Consider the following 13,323-nt stretch of genomic DNA (forward strand, 5'->3'; position numbering starts at 1 on the left):
CGTGTCGGACAGGTGAGACCTACTGCATTCCAAACCATTGTTTATTCCCATATCATACAGTCGTCCCGCTGTATGACCGTAGTCGGATCGGAAGGCTGTATGACAGGTGTGTCCAGGCCTTAACAAGTGTGAGAGATTTTTTTTAAAAAGATACATCTGTCATTTTAGATGTCGTTCTCCACATAAAAGCATTACACAAGAATTAATAAATAGCTATTCTAGGATTCTGTTTCATACATAAAATATAAGATATCTTCAATATCTGCCTATTTGTCTGTCCTTCTGCAAGTGAAGAACCAATAAAAGGAACTAGCATAATGTCACTGTACTTTCAATGATCTATAAAAATAAAGCAACTTAGACATATGAAACGATATGGTAAATTTAAATCTAGTAATTAATACTTGAAACAACAACATGTACGTAGATATTTTCCTGCAGTGCAAGTTTGTCGGAGTTTGTGGTCTTTGGTTCCCGGGTGCGTTAACAGAATAGGGAAGATCCAGACCCAAGGGTGTCGTAGCCGCAACAAACAGTCAAGCTGCGTCTTACGAAGACAGACAATTAGACATTAGTAGAATAATTTGTAACCTGTTATATTGTATTTTTTTAGACGTCAGGACAATCGGGCCCGACTCATCCGGGTTAATTACCACTCTTCCACAGAATACCGGCGTGAAGTAGCGGCTTAGTGCCGATATGTTTCGCGATAGGTTAGTGCCGAGGACCGGAGGCCATTCCTTCCCCTTCACCTGAATATGACAGCGGAACCAAATCAGATTTTATCCCAGGAGGGCACCGGCTCTACCAGATTCGGAAAATCCCTCCCCGAGCATTCTCGCTCGGGCTGCCCGTCATATTCTGGGGACGGCACAGAACCGCGCATGTCCGAGGACAAACGAGGCAGTAACACCACGGCACCCCGCTCCACGCTCAACGTGGACTTTTGCAATATCAGGGGAATTCACTCAAATTTAAACGCCGTCCACCACCACCTTGAGACGGTGCAGCCGGCCTTGTGTTTCCTTAAGGAGACGCAGATTTCTCGACCTAGCGATACGTCATATTGAACGTATCCCGGATACAAAATTGAGCACAATTTTTTGCCTCATGCCGGGGTATGTGTGTACATTAGATATCTGCTGTCACCGTTTCGGCAATTTTGAGGGTAGGGACCTGTCTACTCTCTGGCTCCGTGTAGATTTTGAGAACCGCGTCCGTATCTATGCGTGTGTCCATTGTCCCATAGTCGTAACGCAGAAACGGATCATCTCATGGGCTGCATTGTAGCGGCAATTGACGACGTGCTTGCACAGATCCCCTCCGCTGAAATCGTAGTCTTAGGTGATTTCAACGAGCACAATGCCGAATGGCTTGGATCACGCACCACAGACTACACAGGGCGATCTGTGCGTAATTTTGCATTGGCGTATGGTCTGTCCCAATTGTTTGAGTCGCCAACGCGGCTCCCGGATGTGGATGGCCACATGCTATCCTTATTAGATCTTCTGTTGACTACACATCCCCATGGTTACCAGGTCGTGTCTTCTATCGAGTCCTCTCTTGAGAAGGTCGCGGAATGGGGTAAATTGAACCTTATCCAATTTGTCCTCCAGAAGACTCAAGCTTTCGCGTTTACCACAAAAAATCCACATTTATTGTATAACCGCTCTTCGACAGCACTTCCCTTACAGCCTCGCCTAGTATCGGAAGTCTCGATACCTCGTGCGATTTCCAATTCCGTGCTTATCTGGAGACCAAAACCAAATTGGCTTCGAAGAAACTGGGCGTCATAAATAGAGCACTGCAATACTTTAAGCCGGCCCACCTTCAAGCGCTGTACAAAGTGCAGATCCGGCCACATATGAAGTGTTGCTGTCATCTTTGGTCTGGCGCATCACAGTATCAGCTCGATCCATTTGACCAGGTGCAACGCAGAGCAGCTCGAATTGTCGGGAATCCAGTGCTCTGTGAACGCATGGATCACTTGGCGTTGCGTAGAGACATCGCTTCAATGTGTGTCCTCTACCGCATTTATCATGGGGAGTGGTAACAGCCTTACAGTCCTTCAACTGACATTTTTTTTTCAATTCAAAAGAATTGCAAAAAATTTCATTAATATGTGTTTGAGCTGGTAATTATTTTCTTGGCTTATCATACAAAGCTTTAAACAAAATATGTGTTTTACGTTCAACTGATAAGGCGATGTCTTAGCATTTATGCAAATCAATGATCCCTTTGAAGCTTTCTAACAGTTGATGGCTGAATGGATGGTTATTTCATGAACCGTGGCCAGCATTTAATGTAAATTAAGTTACCATCATATCAACACTAAGTTAATTAAAACTCCTTTGTCCTGGTAGCTAAAGTACGAAGCTACCGGTGATTAAGTTTGTTTTCAAGTTATTACTATCCTATATATCAAGATTTAAAGAAGCAAAGATTTATTTTTAGTTTATTTTAGAGTTGTTGTTTTAGCCCTAATCTATAAAAAATAATAATTTTATGAATAATATATAATATCTTAGGTGCTGATTCCAGTACGTTTGTCTACATGTTTGTTTGGCCTAGAGTTAGTGGTTTAAAGTGTCCTCCACCGAAGAATCGGATAAATTTTCTAAAGAGATTATCTTAATTTTAAGAAATAAATATTCTATTTCAAAAACACTCTTTTCATTCGTTTAAATAAATACTTGAATGAGACACTCGTGTCAATCGAACAGTACTACTAACATACTAGTATTGAATTCAAAGTAATTCATGTTACGAAAGAAGTTTAAATGAAATACTTTTTGAAGTATTTACACGAGCGAACAATCGTGTCATCTGACGGTATGTGAGCAACGCGACCCATTCTCTGAACTTTTAAATAAACATACAGATAAATCGAAAAACCGTACCAAGGTGATGCGGAGTCAAAATGCGATGCATTACAGCAAGATGGCCAGGAAGTCGAGGTAAAGTGCGGTTGTGGGAAATCTGTTTTGGCCTGTTTACAATCAATAAACATAAACCGTCATGTGGCTGAAGTACTCACCTGATACTGGTCAGCCCTTTCCTCAGTCAAGCACTTCACTTGGCACTACGATGATGCGAAAAACAGTAGTATAAAATCACGTGTGACAATGACTAAGGAATGCGTAGAGCGGCGCGTACGTGGTATCCACTCAATCAAGTTCAAACGGTTAGAGTAAGCGGCCAGAGAGTAGTGTAGCGCCTGATGCGAAGACCAGGGGGCCTACTCCTACGTCGTCACGATTTTACGATAGTCTCAACGATACCTTCAAGGCTGTCGTTGCTATTATCGCTTCAAGTTGTATAGATATATTTGCCATACAATATACATACTTAATAAATATTAGTACAATAATTATACGTGATTTACTATTCAGCAGGATTTTTTTTCTATCAAGTAATTTTAGTCATTTTGTTCATCGTTTATGCGTAGAAAGTAATGCAAATAAATAGAAAGTAATGGCCACCTGAGAAATAGGTAGTCGACGAGAAGGGTTGAGTTACTTTTTTTACACTTTATTATCCGCAAGTTTTGTATTACTTATTTAATTTTAAATGGTCATATTATATTCATTAGATAATTTTTGAATATTTACATTTTGTGTAAATGATACCAAATTGGTGATGCAGAGTCTGGCATGGTCCTTAACGCCTAAACTATGTTTTGACTTTTGACACTTATCAGCGACATAGCACAGATAATATTTAGTTTTTCAAGGTTTGCAAATCATTCACTCTAACTTCGTAAAAAAATCAAAATATTAGTCTCTGGTTACGATATTGTTACGATAAACGTTAAGGAATGCGAACATTTGTTAGAGTAGGGTGGGTGCGATATTATCGAAGTATTATCGTATTATTCCGAATATATCGTTGTCGATTTTGTGAGTAGACCTCCTGGGTTATGCCAATGCTCTGATTTTACACCAGTCCCCGAGGTGGCGTTATATTATGCTATTAAAGCGAACCTTTCCTTACCTTAGATAATGAATACTCGTACGTCTAGATAGAGTCTCTTGCTGTTAGACAACTGATAAAAACAGGCTAGGAATAATACTTTAGTGTGCGTGACCAGGTACGTCTTACACTCGCTATTTGTATGACACTTTGTGTTAGTGTGCGTGAATTGGTCAAAAAGGAGGTTAGTTCTAAACTTTTTCACAGCTGTCATTGTCTATCTAGATATATAAATGATCTAAGATTTACACGTGGCGGGCGAATTTCTACCATTACGCGTTTTACTAGTTTACCCTTTTTTATATAAACGGGATAAGATCAACTCGCTCAACAGATTTGGTCCGGCCACACATGGAGTATTGCTGTCATCTCTGGTCTGGCGCACCCCAGTATCAGCTCGATCCATTTGACCGCGTGCAACGCAGAGCAGCTCGAATTGTCGGGGACCCAGTGCTCTGTGAACGGCTGGATCACTTTGCGTTGCGTAGAGACGTCGCTTCATTGTGTGTCTTCTACCGCATTTATCACCGGGAGTGTTCCGAAGAGCTGTTTAACCTGATTCCTGCTGCCGAATTCCACATTCGCACGACACGCCACAAGTTAGGATATCATCCTCACCATCTGGTTGTGTGGCGGTCCTCCACAGTGCGGTTTTCAAGGAGCTTTCTTCCACGTACTACAAAGCTGTGGAATGAGCTTCCTTGTGCGGTGTTTCCGGGACGATACAACATGGGTACCTTCAAAAAAAGCGCGTACACCTTCCTTATAGGCCGGCAACGCTCCTGTGATTCCTCTGGTGTTGAAAGAGATTGTGGGCGGCGGTGATCACTTAACAACAGGTGCCCCGTACGCTCGTTTGTCCTCCTATTCCATAAAAAAAAAGGTTAGAAGTTAAAATTACTTTCCATTTAAATCTGTATTCGGGCTCGGTTAAATTTGGCTAGCTTAGTATTGCGACAAAATACTGTACACTTTACGCAGTTATGTGGATTTTAAAAAAAACTGTTAAATTTTTTATGTTTATAACCTATAATATAATTTATAGTTGATCAAGTTCAAGTAAACTAAGTTATATACAACGTATAACTTAATTCAGTGTTATACAATTTACATACTAAAACTTCATTCGGGTTCAAATTCGATAAGATTGAAATTCATAGTGAATGCTTTCTGGAAAACAACTAAATATACGTTGAGATAATAAGGTAAGGCTGGGTTGCACCATATTAGCTGTTTTAATTGAGGTTTCAATTAAACGTGAACAGTAACGCTGACATTAATATAGACTGCGGAATGTGTTGCACCAACGTCCTTCTTTAATATCGAATATTTATTTGAAATTTTTGACAGGTCATTATTAAGTCCATTAAAATGTATATAACACTAGTGGACCCGGCAGACGTTGTCCTGTATGCACATGTTAAATTTTAAAATCTATCCAGACGTTAGGAGAAGACCACTTACATACGTAGGAGAATTATATGTCGACTCGACTGTATTGAGAATCTAAACCAATCTCAAATTCACTGCAATACTCTAAAAATCATCAAAATCGGTCCAGCCATTTAGGAGGTAGTTCAATTGTGAATCTAAACCATCCTTGAATTTACTTGAACATACACAGAAAATTTCATTCAAATCGGTGCAGCCGTTTAGGAGGAGTTTACTGTCAACCTACGTACAGAAGAATTATATATATAAAGATTAACAATAAACGGCGAAGATTGGACGGTCACGGTAAATAGTTAAGGTAATGACGTCATCTAAAAATTGTCAAATGGTGCAACACATTTTTTGCTCAACCGGTACTTTAACATGTTTGTTATTGCTAAAGTTAGTTGATGAAACCCACCCTCAGTCTGCATATAAACTGATGTACTAAGTAGCAATTGTTGTTAATGTTTTTCATCTTTGCTGTGATTAATTGTAGTTAGTGATGCAAGCTGTCAATTTAACAGCATGCAACACCAATGCTCGCCTTATAAACAAAAGCATAGACAGTCAGAATCAAAAATTTAAGCTCCTGTTTATTTATCGTCGTGTAAGTTTTTTTTTATGACAATAAGAGACGAGACGAGCAGGACGTTCAGCTGATGGTAATTGGTACAACCTACCCATTACAACGCAGTGCCGCTTAGGATTCTTGAAAAACCTTAAAATTCTGAGAGGCACTACAACTGAGCTCGTCACCTTGAGACATAAAATGTTAAGTCTCATTTGCCCAGTAATTTCACTAGCTACGGCGCCCTAAAGACCGAAACACAGTTAAGCTTACACATTACTGCTTACTACGAAACTTACTGCAAAATAAATATATAATAGAAAAATTTAAATACGAAAATATTGATATTAATTAAAAATAGTTGTTTCTTAAAACTTTAATGACCTTAAATTTAATGAAGATTTTGCAATATTTATTTAGAAAAGGGTCAAGTGTCTAATGAATAAAACTTATAAGTCTTAATTTAAATTTATTCAATAGTTTTTACACAAATTATCATGCCCCAAGTTAAGCATATATAGCCTGTGTTATGGGTTACAAGACAATTATATATTTAATACAATATACTTACTTATACATACATAAATTCATATAAACATACATAAATGCATTTAAACATCCATGACTCGGAAACAAACATCCATATTCATCATATAAATGCTTGCGCCTACCGGGATTCGAACCCGGGACCTCTAGCTTAGTAGGTAGGATCGCTAACCACTTGGCTATACAGGTCGTATATTAAATTGCATTTCTAGTTAAAATCTACCATTTGATATAAAACTGCAAAAAATTCAAATACGTTACGGTTAAATCTTCATTTAACAATACCAGTCACAGATTGCGCGGACACTTCAGTCTCTTGATTACATTAAGCCGTGTATGAATCAGCTAAGATTTAGCACTTTTTTGAGCTTTTGTACGTCTCTTTTTGACACACTTTAGAGAGAGAAATCTTGCAGAGCTTTTTGCCTATTTCTTGTACGTTGTCAAGACGTGTGATTACACTCAAATAACTATTATTATGAATTTGGAAATATTGAATAATTTATTAAAGATAATATCATTTAATAAAAAATATTATTTATTAATACATAAACATCTAATTGAAAGTGACTTTATTATAAGAGTAATTATTCAAATTTCAAATATCATTCATTACGTGGAAGCGTACCAAGAATACTGGCAGCATTACCGCGTTGGATAGCAAGGCTGATCCGTTGATCGAAATAGCTGCCAGCGCTTGGGTTTCCAGTAGCCGAGGCGAGGTTATTGAGGCGCGAGGATAGTACGTTTTACATTCTCGCGCCTGTGTGCCCTTATGGAAAGTAAATGTGTAAAATTACATATTTTTTCATATCGTCTACGATATGAAAAAATAAGACTTCTAAGTCCCCCATGTTATTTTATAAAAAAATATTAACTATGTAGTTATTATATTATTTGTACTATCAAATTACAACATAATCGGCAAGTATGTTTAATCCGGCGCGGCGGTGACGCAATAGTTTGAGGTATTGGCCCTCAACAGGGGGTTCGATCCTCGCCTGCCACGTACCAAAGTGAAGTCGGTTTTCGAATTTATAATGTACGATTATTCGACGCTTTATAAGGACGGCAACGTTCTTTGATGGCTCTTGCGATTGCTCAGGTGTTAGAAGAGATACCATATGGTCTGCGGTGATCACTTATCCTCAGGGGACCCGTGTTTGTCCTACAGATTAGATTTCGATTATTACTAATGAGTGTATTTTTACGGCTGACCGCAATCTGACGCCTTGTCGTATTTTACAGGATAAAGCTTCATATTAAAATATTTTTACTTGTTTAATGTGGATTTTTTTTCCTTTCGTTTGGTATATTATGTAGCTTGTCTTAATCAGTGTATTTTTAACGAAAATAATATATTCGCCGGCCCCACGCGAGCAGTCACAATATGTCTGATTGCCACTTAACGACACTTTTTTATACCGACATGATTATGTCTGCTAATGGTTGAAAAATTTGTAATATAACCCAAATGTCTGTAGTGTAAGAAAAATTAATGACGTTTGAGTTAATTATTACAATGTTCTGTTGATGTTATTACAAAATATAAAAAAAAAACTTTCCTAGAAAACAAAATATTTTAGATAAGTACTCACATTGCAGTGTGGGACTCTGACAAGGTGGTAATAGATAAGCATAGGATACGCCAGTCACAATTGGAAACCACGATTTTCTGTAAAAAAGTAACTATTCTACAATTTGGCTCATGTATACCTCTTAAAAGCCTTTCATTCAAAGTTGCCCTTTTAAAGGATTTGAGTCATACAAGTGGAACATTACCCTGAAAGTAAAAAACATGATGAAAAAGTTCTAGTAATTAGTTTGATCAAAGTCAAAATTAACACGTATACAGTCAAAAAGATAATGCCTGACTGAAAATTTAATTAATCGGTTAACATCATTAAAATTAAAAGTATACCAACTCATTCATATAATCCAGAGTCCAATTAATATCGTAATTGACACATGGATTTATCTTTAATCTCGCTGTCCTCCAGAAGATAGATCAAATATAAAAGCTATCCGGATACAATTACGCACTGTATGTACTTAATACCGAGCATTCAATTCAGTCTGATTATAGAGTTCGATTGAACTGTATTCCTTGGGTCAATAGTACTGCTCTATATTGCAATGTATTGAGAACGATAAACATTTGATTCGGTCATGTTTAATCTGATTTTTTTTTTAATTTTGTTCTGTTATTATGGCGAAATAGGTAAGTAAGTAAATAAATAAGATACGTTATAGCTTTAAGGGTAAATGTATATACTTTTATTATAAAGTCCCATACATACACTCTACTGCTGAATATCTAAATGATCGGACAGCCTGGGACTAGATTGTGATTATTTTATAGCGATTCAAATGATTGTCCAATATTGTATATTTTTATTGAAAAGAGCGCAAAAAAAGAATGCTGGGAGAGTTTCTTGCGCCGCTTCTTCTCTATCAGAGCGCTATTTGTTTCCGAAGCGGTAGTAGTATCTAGTAGTTATTAGAAATGACATCAAAAAGAATTCTAAAGGAATCAATTTTGAGAAAATAAATGCCTTTTATGCCTTTATAGGTGAAGCTAATAAAAATAGTGCAAAAATAGAATTTTGAGCGAGTTTCTTGCGCCGTTTCTTACCTCTGAGAGCGCCATTTGTTTCCGAAGCGTATAGTATTAGCAATGACATCAAAAAGAATTCTAAAGGAATCAATTTAGAGAAAATAAATGCCTTTTATAATTTAAATATAATAAAAACACTTGCATAAATTTGATGCGGTAATATAATAGCCGTATTTCGTAAATTTTGTCTTCTGTCTAACTTTCTTCTAAAACTTACCTATTGTATTTTATTTTGTCTTCTTTTGGCTTTCATTTATAACATGTGACAAATAGAACCCACATCTTAATATATATAAATGCAGTCTCTTGATGTTTGTTTCCAGTGAACTCATAAACGAATGAACGGATTTTAATGGGGATTGCTTCATGGGGTGCAGTTTAGTAAAATTTGAGAGATAGGATACTTTTTATTTCGATTTGGGATCCACTATTATTTTTTTTCCAATATTTGTTTTGTATGGACATAATATTTTCTATCAGAGAATTTATTGATATTTTGATGTTATGAAATATTATTGAAAAATTCATTCAAAACCATTATTTTATTTATTATGTAGAGAACAACGTCTTTCGGGTCAGCTAGTTCATAGCGTAATATCATTCTATAACTTAAGAGTGATTGAATTTTTTTTATCTATTACTTGTTATATGGAAGATAAGGACAAATGAGCATGCGGGTCACCTGATGTTAAGTAATCACCGCCGCCCACATTCTCTTGCAATACCAGAGAATCCAATTCAAATTCAAATTCAAATATTTTTATTCAAAATAGGATGTGACATCACTTATTGAAAGTCAAAAACTACCACCCATTCCAAAATGAATGCCTCAGACCTGAGAAGAATGGGCGCAACAAACTCAGCGGGCTTTTTTTTTTCATCGAATAAATATGTTAACAAAGTAATATTGTACAATTAAACTTATTATTTAATAGCCTGAGGGCGGTCACTCCATTCCCAATCTCTGGTATCATTAAGAAAGTCATTTATGTTATAGTAACCTTTACCACACAAACGTTTTTTAACAATTCTTTTGAATAACGTTATACTTTTGTTTTGAACATTTTCTGGGATCTTGTTGTAAAAGCATATACATCGCCCCACAAATATCATCATAAGTTTATGTCTGTTCCTGGTGTTAACATTATGGTTATGACAGTTTCTGGCAAATTCACTTATGTGCCTATGAACATACATTACATTATCAAGAATATATTGAGAAGCAACAGTCAAGATGTTAATTTCTTTAAATTTTGCTCTCAATGATTCTTTAGGACCTAGGTTATAAATAGCGCGAATAGCCCTCTTCTGCAGCACAAATATTGTATTAATATCGGCAGCGTTGCCCCATAGCAATATACCATAGGACATAATACTATGGAAATAACTAAAGTATACTAGTCGCGCCGTATCTATGTCAGTTAACTGTCTAATCTTTTTAACCGCGTATGCTGCAGAACTAAGTCTGTTCGCCAATCCTTGAATACGGGGATTGTAATTTGGAATCTAGAGTTATGCCAAGAAATATAGCAGATTCCACCGGTTCTATCACCTCTCCGTTTAACAAAACATTTGCATTTACATTTTTGACATTTGGTACGGTAAATTTAATGTATTTAGTTTTCTTGCTATTTAACAATCATCCTATGACCTCTATAATATGAGCGTTGCCAGCCTTGAGAAAAGTGTACGCGCTTTTTTCGAAGTTACGCATGTCGTACAGTCCTCGAAACATCGTACAAGGAAGCTCATTGCACAGCTTTGTTGTACGTGGAAGAAAGTTCCTTAAAAACTGCATTGGGGAGGAACGTCATAAATCCATATGGTGGGGACGATATCCTAATTTGTGGGGTGTTCTATTTATAAAAAATGTATTCGTTGTACTCATAAAGAAATACGTTTTGTGAAACATTTGTCGACATATCGTGAATATCAACAAAATAAATAAAATGAAAAGATCTATCTCCAAATTTATAGAGTACAGGAAATACACTTAATGTACAATACTATTCACAAAAAATATCAGCTCATTTACCGTATGGGATATACGGTGCTTAGAAGGAATTGCTTCAACCTAAGTGAGCGTAAAACTTTTCAATGTTCCATTGCTGATTCTCTTTTAAACATCCATGCAAACGTCAAATGAAAGCATTAGTGTACATCAAAACTGTAGCTGAAAAACCTTCTATTGTTTCAGGAAATCTTTGATACCTCGTATACCTTTCAGTACAGCTCGGGCCTTCGTACTGAGCGCACATATAGTATGGAGGCGATTTTGTCTCGGAAACTTTAAATACGAACACGTAAAGGTGAATTTTAATTACGGTTAATAATGTAGTCGGTTATTTTGAAACTCTTGTGTTTGCGTGTTACTCAGCATGTGATTATTTGAAGTAATTAGTGATGGCGAATGATTCATTAACTAGCTGTTAAATGAATATGAAATTATAGGTAAATGAATATATCTTATTTAAATTTAATTTAGTGATTTAAATTTATTAATTTAAATTATATTAATGTAAATTCTATATTTAGATTAAGTAATTTATTGATATTATATATCTAATTAAAGGAACAAAGTTTTAGCGACATTTTGAACTATGACAATTAATATTTAAAGGTAAAAAAGCACTTTTATCCGGAACCGAGCTAACGGTCTTGAGGAATCGAGCGGAGTTAGGTTACCTTCCCGTACAAGATAATAGTTTTAATTCAGAATTAAAAGCATTTTTAAGTTATTACAAACATAATACAATTTTCTTTACAAAAATAACAAAACTGTGTCATGTTAAATAGTATTCGTAAACAGTAAATACATTTTTATACAATTTTTATCTAGTTTAAATGATTTGCCAACTGTTAAAGTTAGGGTAAATTTGGTGTTTTTTTTTTTCATTTTTTAAAAGATAGAAATGTAAAAAAAAATTCTTCTCATACTCTGTAGACATAATTATTTTTGTAAAAATAAAAACTTTATATTATAAACCGTTATGAAATAGTTTCAATTATGCGCTATGTTGGCGATATCTTGGGATAGCGGCTGTAAGGACAGAACTCGTAGATATATACATATATTCCAGCGAGGACTTCAACTTAAAAAAAATTTTTTTTTTTTTTAAATATTAAACCAGTATAAATATTGGTGTATGTGCATCACTACACAAAATGTCTGCTTTTCAAAACTCAAAGATTCATTATGTAGATATGTTTTCTTGCCCTCAGAAAACAATTACCTTCAGAATAAAATAAAGCTTAACTCTAAATATAAGTCAGCAATAATTAAATCCTACTGAAATATTAAGTAGACTCAGTTATAAATCTATGAAAGCAAAAATAATCGAATTATGCTACAAATTTTTGGCATTTGCTACAACATAATTTTTAGTTAAATATACTTAAATAAATATACTTAAATAATACTTACTTAATAATTTATAAGCTATGTTTATGTAAAGCGAATTACCTGCAGTCAAACTACGTAAGCAGTTTTGCGGGGCATGCTAAAAAATAAATTGTAACTTTCATGAATAAATATATTACATACATACATACATACATAAAATTTAAATGGGAGTGGACTGGCCATGTCGCCCGCAAGCATGGCTCGTGGTGCGAGGCAGTGATAGAATGGAGACCGTGGGGTGAGAAACGCCCGAGAGGAAGACCGCAGATGCGTTGGTACAACGATATCAAAAGACTGGCGGGAACAAAGTGGTTGGAAACTGCTCAAGACCATAAAGATGGCATAAACTGAAGGAGGCCTACACCTTAGAGGTTGAGAACAGCTAAAGAAGAAGAAGAAGAAGATACTGAAATAAAGGAGCAAGCAAGCTAGAATAAACATAATAAGTAACAATACATCGTTCATAAAAAACTAATTTCCAAGAAGAAAATATATAATTTTAGTGAGTTAAGTTATACATACTAATAAATAAATCAGTTGTAACAATTCGCGCACCCAAAGAAAATCTATCTTTCAGGAATAAATATTATTGATATTTAATTAGAAGAATATTTTTACATTTTATTGAAACAAAACAATATTTAGCCCAAGAAATGAATAATCACGTTGTTTAAATTACTTTTAATTTATACTTTGGATAGTTAACTCCCATGGATGATTTGAAATATCCTGCATAAAACGCCTGCAATAAACTCCTCTTTATACTAACAAATTAATAATATG

At 35.6% G+C, this 13,323-nt stretch overlaps 1 protein-coding gene across 1 annotated transcript in view; it reads left to right on the plus strand.

Annotated features, from left to right (window-relative positions):
• The first annotated feature begins 8,730 nt into the window (after window positions 1-8,730).
• Window positions 8,731-13,323, plus strand: part of LOC126975462 (zwei Ig domain protein zig-8-like) — a 148,776-nt gene continuing 144,183 nt past the window's right edge. The window contains exons 1-2 of the mRNA XM_050823380.1: window positions 8,731-8,741; window positions 11,335-11,588. The gene's annotated coding sequence lies outside the window, so the exon portion shown is untranslated. The remainder of the gene's footprint in view (window positions 8,742-11,334; window positions 11,589-13,323) is intronic.

The sequence above is a fragment of the Leptidea sinapis genome, chromosome 36, assembly GCF_905404315.1.
Source record: "Leptidea sinapis chromosome 36, ilLepSina1.1, whole genome shotgun sequence".
Classification (NCBI taxonomy): Eukaryota; Metazoa; Arthropoda; class Insecta; order Lepidoptera; family Pieridae; genus Leptidea; species Leptidea sinapis.